Source organism: Gorilla gorilla, chromosome 1 (genome assembly GCF_029281585.2).
Source record: "Gorilla gorilla gorilla isolate KB3781 chromosome 1, NHGRI_mGorGor1-v2.1_pri, whole genome shotgun sequence".
NCBI lineage: Eukaryota > Metazoa > Chordata > Mammalia > Primates > Hominidae > Gorilla > Gorilla gorilla.
Window position 1 is genome coordinate 215,344,870 of NC_073224.2, and position 13,259 is coordinate 215,358,128.

The window sequence follows — 13,259 nt, forward strand, 5'->3', positions numbered from 1 at the left end:
ATGTCTACTAAAGATACGCGCACACACACACACACACACACACACACAAACTGGTCAGGCATGGTAGCATGTGCCTGTGGTCCCAGCTACTTAGGAGGCTGAGGTGGGAGGATCACTGGGGAGGTGAAGCTTGCAGTGAGCCACTGAGCTCCAGCCTGGGTGACAGAGTGAGACCCTACCTCAATAAAAAATAAAAAAAAAGAGAATTGAAGATTGAATATATAAAAACATACTACCTATGTATTTCCAGATGATTTCTTCTGTTGCATTGATCTAGCTGTTAATAGAAATGGTTTTATTATCTGGAAGGGAATGATGGTACACATATTTCCAAATACTTTTCAGAAAGGTTGTATCAATTTCTACCTGCCTCTTCCCAGCCCCCGCCCCCGCCTCGACTCTGCCCCCTTTCCCACAATCTCACCAAAGCTGCAGGCATTTTCCTTCAAAGTCTTCACATCTTCAGAACACTCGGGCTCCCATCCTGCTTGCGCTACTAACTACAAGTGGCTGTTTAACATTGAGCAAACCTCACATTTTTTAAGCCTGGCTCTCTTCAGCTCAGTGGAAATAACAGTGGTACTGCCCTTCTAAGATGGTTTGGGGGCTCAAATGAACCGTTTGTGACAGCACCTAGAAAAGTATAAACTTTCAATAACAAGGTTGGCAATCAATAACGATTGCATTTTCATTAAAAAGAAACGTCTTAAAAAAAAAAAGACACTCCTGCATAATTTTGAAGATCGGGCATGGAAATATGTCTTCAGCATGTTTGGAAGCCTGGATGCTGGGTGAGATTTCATCTTGCAGTGTTGCTCTAAATTAGAAAGAATCAATCCCATTTGCCCAAAGATTCGGAAGCTGCTGAATTAACTACAGATCCGTTATCTTCGAGGGCATCAGTACTTACGGGTCCACACTGGAAGGAGCTGCTCTTTAAATGTTGCAATCCTGGAATTTGGGGGGAGGAGATACTATTTCCTGATTAACTTCAGCTGCAGATGGTGAAAAATAAGAGCTAGATGGCCGTAATCAGAAGGAAGAAGGGGCAGGCAGAGAGCAAAGGAGAAAATGGAACATTAAAAATGGGCAGCGGCTTGAGCAGCCCACGGATTGAAATGAGTCTGAGTTTTCTCAAGTGTCCATCAGGGTTTAGTCAAGAGACAGAAATCACATCAGTGAGTTAAACAGAAAGAATTTAATATAAAGAATTGTTGGCCAGGAGCAGCGGCTTGTGCCTGTAATCCTAGAATTTTGGGAGGCCCAGGCAAGAGACTATCCCTCAAGGCCAGGAGTTCGAGACCAGCCTTGGCAACAGACACCCCATCTCTACGAAAAAAAAAATTTTAATTAGCCAGGTGTGGTGGCGTGTATGGGTAGTCCTGGCCATTCAGAAGGCTGAGGTATGAAGATTCCGTACACTCAGGAGTTCAAGGTTGCAATGAGCTGTGATCCTACCACTGCACTGCAGCCTGGGCAACAGAGTGAGATCTCCTCTCAAACAAGAAAAAAGAAATTGTTACTTAGACATAAAGCTATTACCAGAGTAACTGAACAGGTAAAACTCGAAAGAATCATGGTGGTAGCAACTTTAGAGAGGTATGTCCATTCCTAGCATGTCCAGAATTGGTGGGTTCTTGGTCTTGCTGACTTCAACATGACTTCAGGAATGAAGCCGCAGACCCTCGTGGTGAGTGTTACAGTTCTTAAAGATGATACGACCGGAGTTTTCTTCCTTCTGGTGGGTTCACGGTCTCACTGACTTCAAGAGTGAAGCTGCAGACCTTCACCATGAGGCTTTCAGCTCATAAAAACAGCACGTCCAGAGTTCTTCACTCCTCCAGGTGGGTTCGTGGACTCACTGGCTTCAAGAGTGAAGCTACAAACCTTCGTGGTGAGTATTACAGCTCACAAGGTCACTGCCAACCCAAACAATGAGCAATAACAAGAACAGCCAAACAACAAAGCCTCCACAATGGGTAACCAGACCCAATCTGATTGCCACTGTCTCTGTGGGCAGTTTGCTTTTATTCCCTTGTTTGGCCCCACCCACATACTGCTGATTGGTTCATTTTACAGAGAGCTGATTGGTCCGTTTTACAGAGAGCTGATTGGTCAGTTTTGACAGAGTGCTGATTGGTGAATTTACAATCCCTGAGCTAGACACAGAGTGCTGATTGGTGCATCCACAAACCCCAAGCTAGACAGAGTGCTGATTGGTTACAGGATACAATCCTCCAGCTAGACATAACAGTTCTGCAAGCCCCACCCAACTCAGGAGCCCAGCTGGCTTCGCCTAGTGGATCCAGCGCCACGGCTGTTCACCAGTGCTGCCGATGCGCGCCTGCACTCCTCAGCCCTTGGGTGGTTGATGGGACGGGGCACCGCGGAGCAGGGGGTGGTGCCCGTTGGGGACGTTCGGGCCGTGTGGGAGCCCACAGGGGAAGGGGAAGGCATGGCGGGCTGCAGGTCCCTAGCTCTACCCTGCAGAGAGGTGGCTGAGGCCCCGCGAGAATTTGAGCGTGGGGTGGGTGGGTCGGCAGTGCTGGGGGACCCGGTGCACCCTCCACAGCTGCTGGCCCGGGTGCTAAGTCCCTCACTGCCTCGGGCTGGCTGCTCTGAGTGCGAGCGCCTGCGAGCGCCGCGCACAGCCCTGACTCCTGCCTGTGCTTCTCCCTCCACACCTCCTGGCAAGCAGAGGGAGCCAGCTCCCACCTCGGCCAGCCCAGAGAGGGGCTTCCACAGTGCAGCGATGGGCTGAAGGGCTCCTCAAGTGTGGCCAGAGTGAACGCCGAGGCCGGGGAGGCACTGAGAGCCAGCGAGGGCTGCTAACACATTGTCACCTCTCACTAGGACCAAGGGAACCAAAGGAAGAGGTTGTAATGATTAAACTTTAGAAGAGGTGATTCAGACATGAAAAGGAAGTACCTGTGCTACAACTTGGATGAACCTTGAAAGTATTATGCTAAGTCAAAAAAGTCAATCACCAAAGCCCATATATTATTTCATTCCTAGGAAAATCCAGAATAGGGAACTCTATAAAGACAGAAGGTAGATTGGTGCTTGCCAGGGGCTAGGAGTTAAGGGGTACCAGGAAGTGACAAAGAGTATAGGGTTTCTTTTTTAATTGTGGTAAAATACACCTAACATCAAATTTACTCTTTTCACTATTTTTAAGCATACAATTCAGTGGTATTAAGTAGATTTTCACTGATGTAATAATTAAAGCCTCTTCCTTGGTTCCCTTGGTCTTAGGAATGGACATAGCTCTCTATAGTTGCTGCCTCCATGGTTTTTTAGAGCGTTTACCTGTTCAGTTACCTAGGTAATACTTTATGACTAGGTAACAATTTTTTTCTTCTTTGAGAGGAGGTTTCACTCTGTTGCCCAGGCTGCAGTGCAGTGGTGCCATCACAGCTCACTGCAACCTCAAACTCCATCCATCTCCAGAACGCTTTTCATCTTGCAAAACTGAAACTCTGTACCCATGAAACCCTGGACCCATTGACTTCGCAGTTCCCTCTCCCCTCTCCCCTCTCCCCCAGCCCCTGGTAGCTGCCATTCTACTTTCTGTCTCTATAAATTTGATCCTCTAGGTACCTCATATAAGAGGAGTCACATAATATTTGTCCTCTTGAGACTGGCTGATTGGACTTGGCCTGATATCTTCAAGGTTCATCTATGCTGTAGCATGGGTCAGGATTTACTACTTTTTTTTTTTGAGATGGAGTCTCGCTCTGTCACCCAGGCTGGAGTGCAGTGGCGTGATTTTGACTCACTGCAAGCTCCCCCTCCTGGGTTCACGCCATTCTCCTGCCTCAGCCTCCTGAGTAGCTGGGACTACAGGCGCCTGCCACCACACCCGGCTAATTTTTTTTTTGTATTTGTAGTAGAGACGGGGTTTTGCTGTGTTAGCCAGGATGGTCTCGATCTCCTGACCTCGTGATCTGCCCCCCTCGGCCTCCCAAAGTGCTGGGATTATAGGCGTGAGCCACTGTGCCAGGCCAATTTCCTTCATTTTTAGGGCTGAATGATATTCCATTATGTGAAGAGACCACATTCCCTTTATCAACTGATAGGCACTTAGCTTGCTTCCATACTTTGGCAATCATGAATAATGCTGCTGCAAATGTGGGTGTACAAATACCTGTCTGAGACCATGCTGATATGGTTTGGCTGTGACCCCCACGCAGATCTCATCTTGAACCGTAGCTCCCATAATTCCCACGTGTCATGGGAGGGACGCAGTGGGAGGTAATTGAATCACTGGTGCGGGTCTTTCCCATGCTGTTCTCTTGGTAATGAATAAGTCTCACAAGATCTGATGGTTTTATAAATGGGAATTCCCCGGCACAAGCGCTTTCTTGCCTGCCACCGTGTAAAATGTGACTTTGCTTCTCATTTGCTTTCTGCCATGACTGTGAGGCCTCCCCAGCCATGTGGAACTGTGAGTCAATTAAACCTCTTTACTTTATAAATTACCCAGTCTCAGGTATGTCTTTATTAGCAGCGTGAGAACAGACTAATATGCCTGCTGTCACTTTTTTTTGTGTGTATATATAACTCAGAAGAAGAATTGCTGGATCACGTGATAATTCTATTTTTAAATGTTTTTGGACTTGCACTTATTTATTTATTATTTTTGAGATGGAGTCTCGCTCTGTTGCCCAGGTGGGAGTGCAGTGGCACATCTCGGCTCACTGCAGCCTCCACCTCCCAGGTTCAAGCATTCTTGTGCCTCAGCCTCCCGGGTAGCTGGGATTACAGGCATATGCCACCACACCCAGCTAATTTTTGTATTTTTAGTAGAGCTGGGGTTTCACATGTTGGCCAGGCTGGTCTTGAACTCCTGACCTCAAGTGATCTGCCCACCTTGGCCTCCCAAAGTGCTAGGATTAAAAGCATGAGCCACTGCGCCCGGCCTATTTTTAATTTTTAAAGAAACCACCATACTGTTTTCCACAGTGGTTGCATCATTTTCTTTCTTTCTTCCTTTCTTTCCTTTCTTTCCCTTCCTTCCCTTCCTTCCCTTCCTTTCTTCCTTCCTTTCCTTCTTTCCTTTCCTTCCCTTCCTTCCCTTCCTTTCTTCCTTCCTTTCCTTCCTTTCCTTTCCCCTTCCTTCCTTCCTTCCCTCCCTCCCTCCCCCGCCCTCTTTTTTTCTTTCTTTCTTTCGAGATGGAGTCCTGCTCTGTCACCCAGGCTGGAGTGCAGTGGCGCTGCAACCTCCACCTCCCGAGTTCAAGCGATTCTCCTGCCTCAGCCTCCTGAGTAAGTGGGATTACAGGTGCATGCCAGGACGCCCGGCTAATTTTTGTATTTTTAGTAGAGATGGGGTTTCACCATGTCGGTCAGGCTGGTATCGAACTCCTGACCTCGTGATCCACCCACCTTGGCATCATTTTCATTCCCACCAGTGGTGCAGAAGAGTTCCCAGCTTCTGTACATCGTCTCCAACACTCGTTATTTTATTTTCCTGTATTCTTTTGAATTGATGAAAATATTCTAAAATTAGCTGTGGTGATGCATATATTTGTGATATACTAAAACCACTGGATTGCACACTTTAAGTGAATAAATTGTATAGTATGTGAATTATATATAGAAAACAGTTTTTTTAAAAGAAAAGTAAGAGGAGGGGGCCCTGTGGACCTGGGACATAGACCTCTGAGGAAGGAGAGCTGTTGTCTTGGCTTGGGGGAGGTTCTGTGAAGCTGGTCGTGCAAGAATTGGACAGAATTGCAAAACTAGATTCAGCCGCTGCTACGCTAGAGCAAAGTTGTGTTCCTGGGGTGATGTGTGTAGGAACAGGAAGTAGATAAGAAAGAGCAAGTCCTTTCTTCCTCCTCCAGCCTCAGTTGCCCTCACAGGCCCCTCACAGGGAGCAGCTGGTAAAGCAGAGACATGGTTTGGAGAGTTCCAGCTCCAGCAATAGGTTTGGAGCTGAGAGAAAATAGCTCCAGCAATAGGTTTGTTCCAAAGCCAACAATAGGTTTGGAGCTGAGAGAAAATAGCTTAAGAACTTGCACTTGATCTTGGCAACTAAGAAGGCTTCAGCAGGAATCAGACCGGTTTTGTCATCTCAGAGGCCCCAAGAGGGTCTTCAAAAAGATACCCACAAATTTGGAGGTACAGTTAAACTTGTAAATGTTCGTTGAGAAGTGGATCGATATCTTTGGAATAGTAATCCCCCTCCCTCCCTGTTGTGTCCAAAATGTAGCCTCAAGACCCACATGAAAGGCAGGAAGCTACAAGGGAGGCACAAAGCTCTTTGCCTCCTGCCTGGTGGCTGCATCTCTACTTACACTGCTTCATGGCTTAAAGAAAAATAGTAACAACAGCTAACATTATTGGCTGGGTGCGGTGGCTTATGCCTTTAATCCCAACACTTTGGGAGGCTGAGGCGGGTGGATCACAAGGTCAGGAGTTCGAGACCAGCCTGGCCAACATGGTGAAACCCCTCCTCTACTAAAAATACAAAAAAAAAAAAAAAAAAAAATTAGCCAGGCATGGTGGCAGGCTTACAGTAGCTGTAATCCCAACTACTTGGGAGGCTGAGGCAAGAAGAATCACTTGAACCCGGGAGGCGGAGGTTGCATGTGCCATGATCGCGCCATTGCACTCCAGCCCAGGCAACAGTGTGAGACTCCGTCTCAAAAAATACAAAACAAAACAAAACAAAACAAACAAAAAAACCCAGCTATTATTATTGAGGTCTTACCATGTGCAAGGCATTGTTCTATATTCAGTTCTTATAAACACTTACAAGGAAGGGAGTATTACTATCCCAGTTTTACAGATGAGGAAACAGAGGCCCGGAGGGGTTATGTACTTTCTCAAAGTCATCTCAGAGAGTGAACGCCAGAGCCTGGCACCCTTTGCCACGATGCCATGCTGCCTCCCAGAGTCCTGCCCTGTGCTTGTTATGACTTGACAGGCCACATGGTCTTCCTTCTACCTATGCTGCAGGCAGCATCCCAAAAGATCTAGATGACACTGAAAACCCACCTATGCCTGGGAATTGAACAATGAGAACACTTGGACATGGGGTGGGAACATCACACACCGGGGCCTGTCGGGGGTGGGGGGCTGGGGGAGGGATAGCATTAGGAGAAATACCTAATGTAAATGACGAGTTGACGGGTGCAGCAAACCAACATGGCACATGTATACCTATGTAACAAACCTGCACATTGTGCACATGTACCCTAGAACTTAAAAGTATAATATATTAAAAAAAAAAAAGAAAAGAAAACCCACCTATGCCATCAAACCAGAGATCATGATGAATGGTCCTGCTGCAATACACGTAGCCCCTTGAATGGTTTCAAATGCTGCCAGCATTTGCCTTGATGTCGCTGTGGCCTGACGGGCTGGATTGACATCCTCCTCTCAGAATGCAATGGGGTACTTGGTGAAGACCTGAATCAAAATTCTGGACTGGGCATGATGGTTCACACCTGCAATCCCAGTACCTTGGGAGGCCAAGATGGGAAGATTGCATGAGGCCAGGAGTTTGAGACCAGCCTGGGCACCACAGGGAGACCTCACCTATAGAAAAAAAGTTTAAAATTAAAAAATTAGCCGGCATGGTGCTGAGCACCTATCTACTCTAGAGGATCGCTTGAGCCCAGGAATTAGAGGTTGCAGTGAGCTATGATTGCACCTCTGCACTCCAACCTGGGCAATGGAGCGAGACCTTGGCCCCCACCCCCACCGCCCCCGCCAAAAAAGAAAATCTGAAGCCGAAAAAAATCTACCATTTGAAATGTTTTTCTTTCCTTTCTTTTTCTTTGACAGAGTCTCACTCTGTTGCCCAGGCTGGAGTGTAGTGGCGCAATCATAGCTCACTTTAACCTCCAAGTCCTGGGCTCTAGCTGTCCTCCCACCTCAGCCTCTCAGGTAGCTGGGACTATAGGTGTGAGCCACCACACCTGGCTAGCTTTTTATTTTTTATAGAAACAGGGTCTCGCTATGTTGCCAGGCTGGTCTCAAATTCCTGGCCTCAAGTGATCCTCCTGCCTCAGCCTCCCAAAGTGCTGGGATTACAGGCATGAGCCACCTTGCCTGGCCTGAAATTGTTTTTGATGTTAAGGGTGAAGACTTGAGTTGCCTGAGTTCTGGGAGGGCCAGCTCTGTGGGGCTCTTTGAGAAAGGAGATGTAAGTTAAGTTCTTGAGGAAAGACTTGGGCCCAATGGAATGCAACAGGTCTAGCTTCTCTGGTACTTGGAGATTCCTGGTGGAGGGAAAGAGAGCTGCCCTTGAGCCATGAAGGCTTACATGGATGGGGGATTGGTGGGGGGAACCCTGCTCATTAAGTCTTCTGAGGTTAGGCATGGTCTGTAGGCTCACACGGAGCCATTTCCAGGGGCTGCTGAGGGCCTGTGCCCTGTCTTGTGGGGAAAACCCACGGTGGGAGGCAGAGCAGGTGGGGAACCCCTGGCAGTGGGAGGTGAGCAGCAGGGGGCTGCCGTGTGCTGGTCTTGAGGGGCAGCAATAGCTGAGCAAGATGAGAAAACCCAAGAGATGTTGCAGAGTACACGGTATGCTCAAAGCATTCTCTGAGACTGTCTCCAAAAAACAGAAGATGGGGATGGGGGAGAGAAAATGTCACACTGAGGTGGGCTAATTTCCAGCTATTAGAACCTTGTGATGTAATCATCTGATATAAAAAGGAAAAGCATTATTAGCCAAAGTCATGGTCTGGTGAGGCCTGAGACATAAGGGTCCAACTGAAATATAAATTAGACAAACTTTTTTTTCTCTGTTGCCCAGGCTGGAGTACAGTGGTGCAATCTTATCTCACCACAACCTCCGCCTCCCTGGTTTAAGCAATTCTTCTGCCTCAGCCTCCCTAGTAGCTGGGATTACAGGCGCATTGCCACCACACCTGGCTAATGTTTGTACTTTTAGTAGAGACCGGGTTTTGCCATGTTGGCCACGCTGATCTGGAACTCCTGATCTCAGGTGATCTGCCTGCCTTGACCTCCCAAAGTGCTGCTATTACAGGTGTAAGCCACCGTGCCCCGCCAAATTAGACATTTATCCAAGTGGGACATTCGACCAATCAGGCTGTTGGTGTCAGGTGATTTGGCTTGAAGTGAATTGACTCAGAGCCCTGCCATCTGTATATCTCTCTTTTACTTCAAAGGTTTCCCATGCGGTGCTGAGCTTTTTCCTGATTTACAAGTCTTTGATTTTTCAAAAGGCAGCAGTGTATTGCAGGTGCCCAGAGAGCAGCAGAGTCTATTTTCCTTCTTTCTTTGAATCACCGTAACTTATTTCGATGGAAACTGATGCCTACAACTTTTAGGACGTGCTCTTTCTCTTAGATGAGGCATGTCTTGAGCTGGATTCAGAGCAGCTTTCACACTAAGAACCTACCAGTTTGTTACTTTTAGCCCAAAGAAGTGGGCATCGCCTGAATGTCCTGGAAAGGCCCCCACTGGACAGATATCCAGGGCCTGCTTCCTGGGCACTGTGGACTGTGCAGGGGCACAGCGCCCCACACCCTAAAGGGCCTCACACTTGGTTTAAATGCCCTGCATTTATCATCTTGAAATCCTTAACAATCTCATCTCTGAATATTTTTCCATCTGTAAGCAAAGTCAGATGGGACAATGCAGCCGTGGGCAGATTGGTATGGTATATGTGTCTGCTGTTGTTTGCTGCCCATTCACATATAGCATTCGCCATGCCCCTGAGCACCGAGTTCTGTTGGATCCATCACGTGTGCGCAAAGCAAGTCGAAGGTAAGTGTGTGATGGCCGGGCGCAGTGGCTCACACCTATAATCCCAGCACTTTGGGAGGCCAAGGCAGATAGATCATTTAAGGCCAGGGGTTTGAGGCCACCCTTACCAATATGGCAAAATCCCAGCTCTACTAAAAAAAATACAAAAAATTAGCCAGGCATGGTAGTACAGGCCTGTCATCCCAGCTACTTGGGAGGCTGAGGCATGAGAATTACTTGAACTAGGGGAGGCGGAGGTTGCAGTGAGCCGAGATCGCCCCACTGCACTCCAGCCTGGAAGACAGAGAGCGAGACCTTTTTTTTTTTTTTTTTTTTTTTTTGAAGACAGAGTCTTGCTTTGTTGCCCAGGCTGGAGTGCAGTGGCGCGATCTCGGCTCATAGCCACCTCCGCCTCCGGGGTTCAAGCGATTCTCCAGCCTCAGGCTACCAAGTAGCTGGGATTACAGGCGCGCGCCATCACGCCTGGCTAATTTTTTTGTATTTTTAGTAGAGACAAGGTTTCACCATATTGGCCAGGGTGGTCTCGAACTCTTGACCTCAGGTGATCTGCCTGCCTCAGCCTCCCAAAGTGTTGGGGTTACAGGAGTGAGCCACTGTGCCAGGCCGACCCTGTCTTAAAACAAGGTAAGTGTGTTATGTTTATGATTCTGTGGGGGGCCGGGATGGGGGTGGGGAAGGGCTGGCCTAATGGGAGGCCATGCTTTCTCTTCCAACCCAAACTTTCTGTAAACACAGAAAGAAGGCTGTGGACAAGGAGCCCTATCATGTCCTCCTTACTAATGCTACCTCCTGTGTCAGCCAACAGCTTACACTGACAATGATGACATAGAGAGACAGGAAAAGGTGGAGCAACCCACAGTGTCTTTTCCTTTCAGTCTTTTTTTTTTTTTTTTTTTTTTTTTTTAAAAGAATCAGGGTCTTGCTGTCACCCAGGCTGGAGTGCAGTGGTATGATCATAGTTCACTGCAGGCTTGAACTCCTGGGCTTGAGCCATCCTCTCACCTCAGCTTCCTGAGCAGATAGGACCACAGGCATGTGCCACCACTCCTGGCTAATAATGTTTAGTTTCTGTAGAGTCAAATTCCCGGGCTCAAGCGATCCTCCTGCCTCGGCCTCCTGAGTAGCTGGGACTTCTGGCGTTTCCTTTTAGTCCTTCTTGACTCATCAACAAGCTGAAGGCAGAGAGAGGTGGTAGAATGTGTGCAATCAATAAATGAAATAAATACAGTTGAGTGTGTTTCATGCAGGGTTCTCACTGTTCTGGTAAGAACAAAATACGTATGTATGAGCTATGAAACACAAATTCTATACTACAGTGATTACAGATACGAGTTAAGTGCTCTTATATTTGCATTTAAAATGGGTATTGCAGAAAACAAAGATGAATGGGTAAAAAATTCATGCTAATCATTTAAAATTTTAATTTGCCTTTACTGAAAATGACATTAAGTAACACATTTAAAAAGTCAAGAGAGAGACTGTTGTTAAAGAGAGAAAAAAGCTTTTAGAAGTCCCTTCGTGGCACTTTTTCTTGGTTTTTGAACTAAGGGCCCCTCCATTTTCATTTTGCACTGGGTCCTGGGGAAAGGAAAGCCTCCAGGCACAAGATACACTGCCTGCTCTGTCACTGCTAGGGCCACCCCCACAGCTTCCATTTCCCTTTCTTGGTTCTCTCGCTTCCTGCTTCGTCCTGACACTGTGAAGTGTCATTGCTCCCTCAGTTATAACATTCACCACACTTTATGTGGTTTGCTTTAATTTCTGACTGCTCTGCATGGGGGAGGGGCACTCTCTCTCCTTCTCCACTGTATATCCAGTGCTTAGCTCCTAGTAAGTGCTCAGTGACACTTACTTTTCATTTTTTACTATGAAAACTTCACGTAGGCTGGGCGCAGTGGCTCACACCTGTAATCCCAGCACTTTGGGAGGCCGAGGTGGGCGGATCACCTGAGGTCAGGAGTTCGAGACCAGCTGGCCAAGATGGTGAAACCCCATCTCTACTAAAAATACAAAAATCAGCCAGGCGTGGTGGCGTATGCCTGTAGGCCCAGCTACTTGGGAGGCTGAGGCAGGAGAATCGTTTGAACCTGGGAGGCAGAGGTTGTGGTGAGCCGAGATCGCACCATTGTACTCCAGCCTGGGTGACAAGAGCGGAGCTCAGTCTCAAAAACCACTTCATGTAGGCATAAAATAGAGAAAGTAATTTAATGAACCACTGCCCTGTCTGCATTATCCTGCCATTCTTATATTAACTCAATTATTTTATTTTTAAAATTTTTTGAGACAGGGTCTTGCTCTGTCGCTCAGGCTAGAGTGCAGTGGTGCAATCATGGCTTACTGCAGCCTCCATATCAATGGGCTCAGGTGAGCCTCCCACCTCAGCTCCCCAAGTAGCTGGGACTCCAAGTGTGCACCACCATGCCCATCTAATTTTTTGTATTTTTGTAGAGACAGGGTCTCACCATTTGTAGAGACAGGGCCTCTCATGCACCATGCATTGTGTGTATTTTTTTTTACCAGGTTGCCCGGGATGGTCTCAAACTCCCGGTCTCAAGCAATCCTCCCGCCTCGGCCTCTTAAAGTGCTGGGATTGTAGGTGTGAACCACTGTGCCCGGCCTCAGTCATTTTAGTCTCTCTCTTTCAAGCTGTTGAATTTCCTCAAATGTCTTGCGATTCTTGGTGGACAATCCCATTTATAAACAAAGAACTAGAGTACTTACTAGAGATTTCCTTTGCAGTTGTGTGCATTTGTTTACCCGAAGGCGTACCATCATCCCCTGAATGTGAGGGGGGATTTTCGTCTTGGAGGAAGTGAGCAGGCCTGGAAGTGAGCAGGCCTGGTCATCGGTTTCCTCCTCAGGTGCGTGAGCATGGAGCTGCTGGCTGCCTTGGGACAAGACATCTGCTGAAGGACGTGGGACTCGGCTCCAGCTCTCCATAGGTCTGTCTGCTGACAGAACAGAGCTGGAGGTCCATTCGTTTCCTCACCCGCTGCTCCAATATCCCTACCATGGGCTGTCCACAGCCAAATCTACCACTCTTTTTTTTTTTTCAGACGGAGTCTCAGTCTGTCACCTGGGCTGGAGTGCAATGGCGTGATCTTGGCTCACTGCAACCTCCGCCTCCCAGGTTCAAGCGATTCTCCTGCCTCAGCCTCCCGAGTAGCTGGGATTACAGGTATGTGCTACCATGCCTGGCTAATTTTTATATTTTTAGTAGAGATGGGGTTTCACCATGTTGGCGAGGCTGATCTCAAACTCCCGACCTCAGGTGATCCACCCGCCTTGGCCTCCCAAAGTGCTGGGATTACAGGTGTGAGTCACCGCGTCTGGCCATCTTCCGCTGTTTAGAGTAATTCTTAGGGTTCCCTCTGGGGCTGATGTTGTTCTGTGTCCACAGGACCTATAAATAGTCTTCCCTTTAATCCAGATTGCTGCCCATAGCACACTTGTTCTTCTCACTTACTGTCTAAGCTCAGAGCCACTCTGGGGCAGAGAGGAGGTGAATG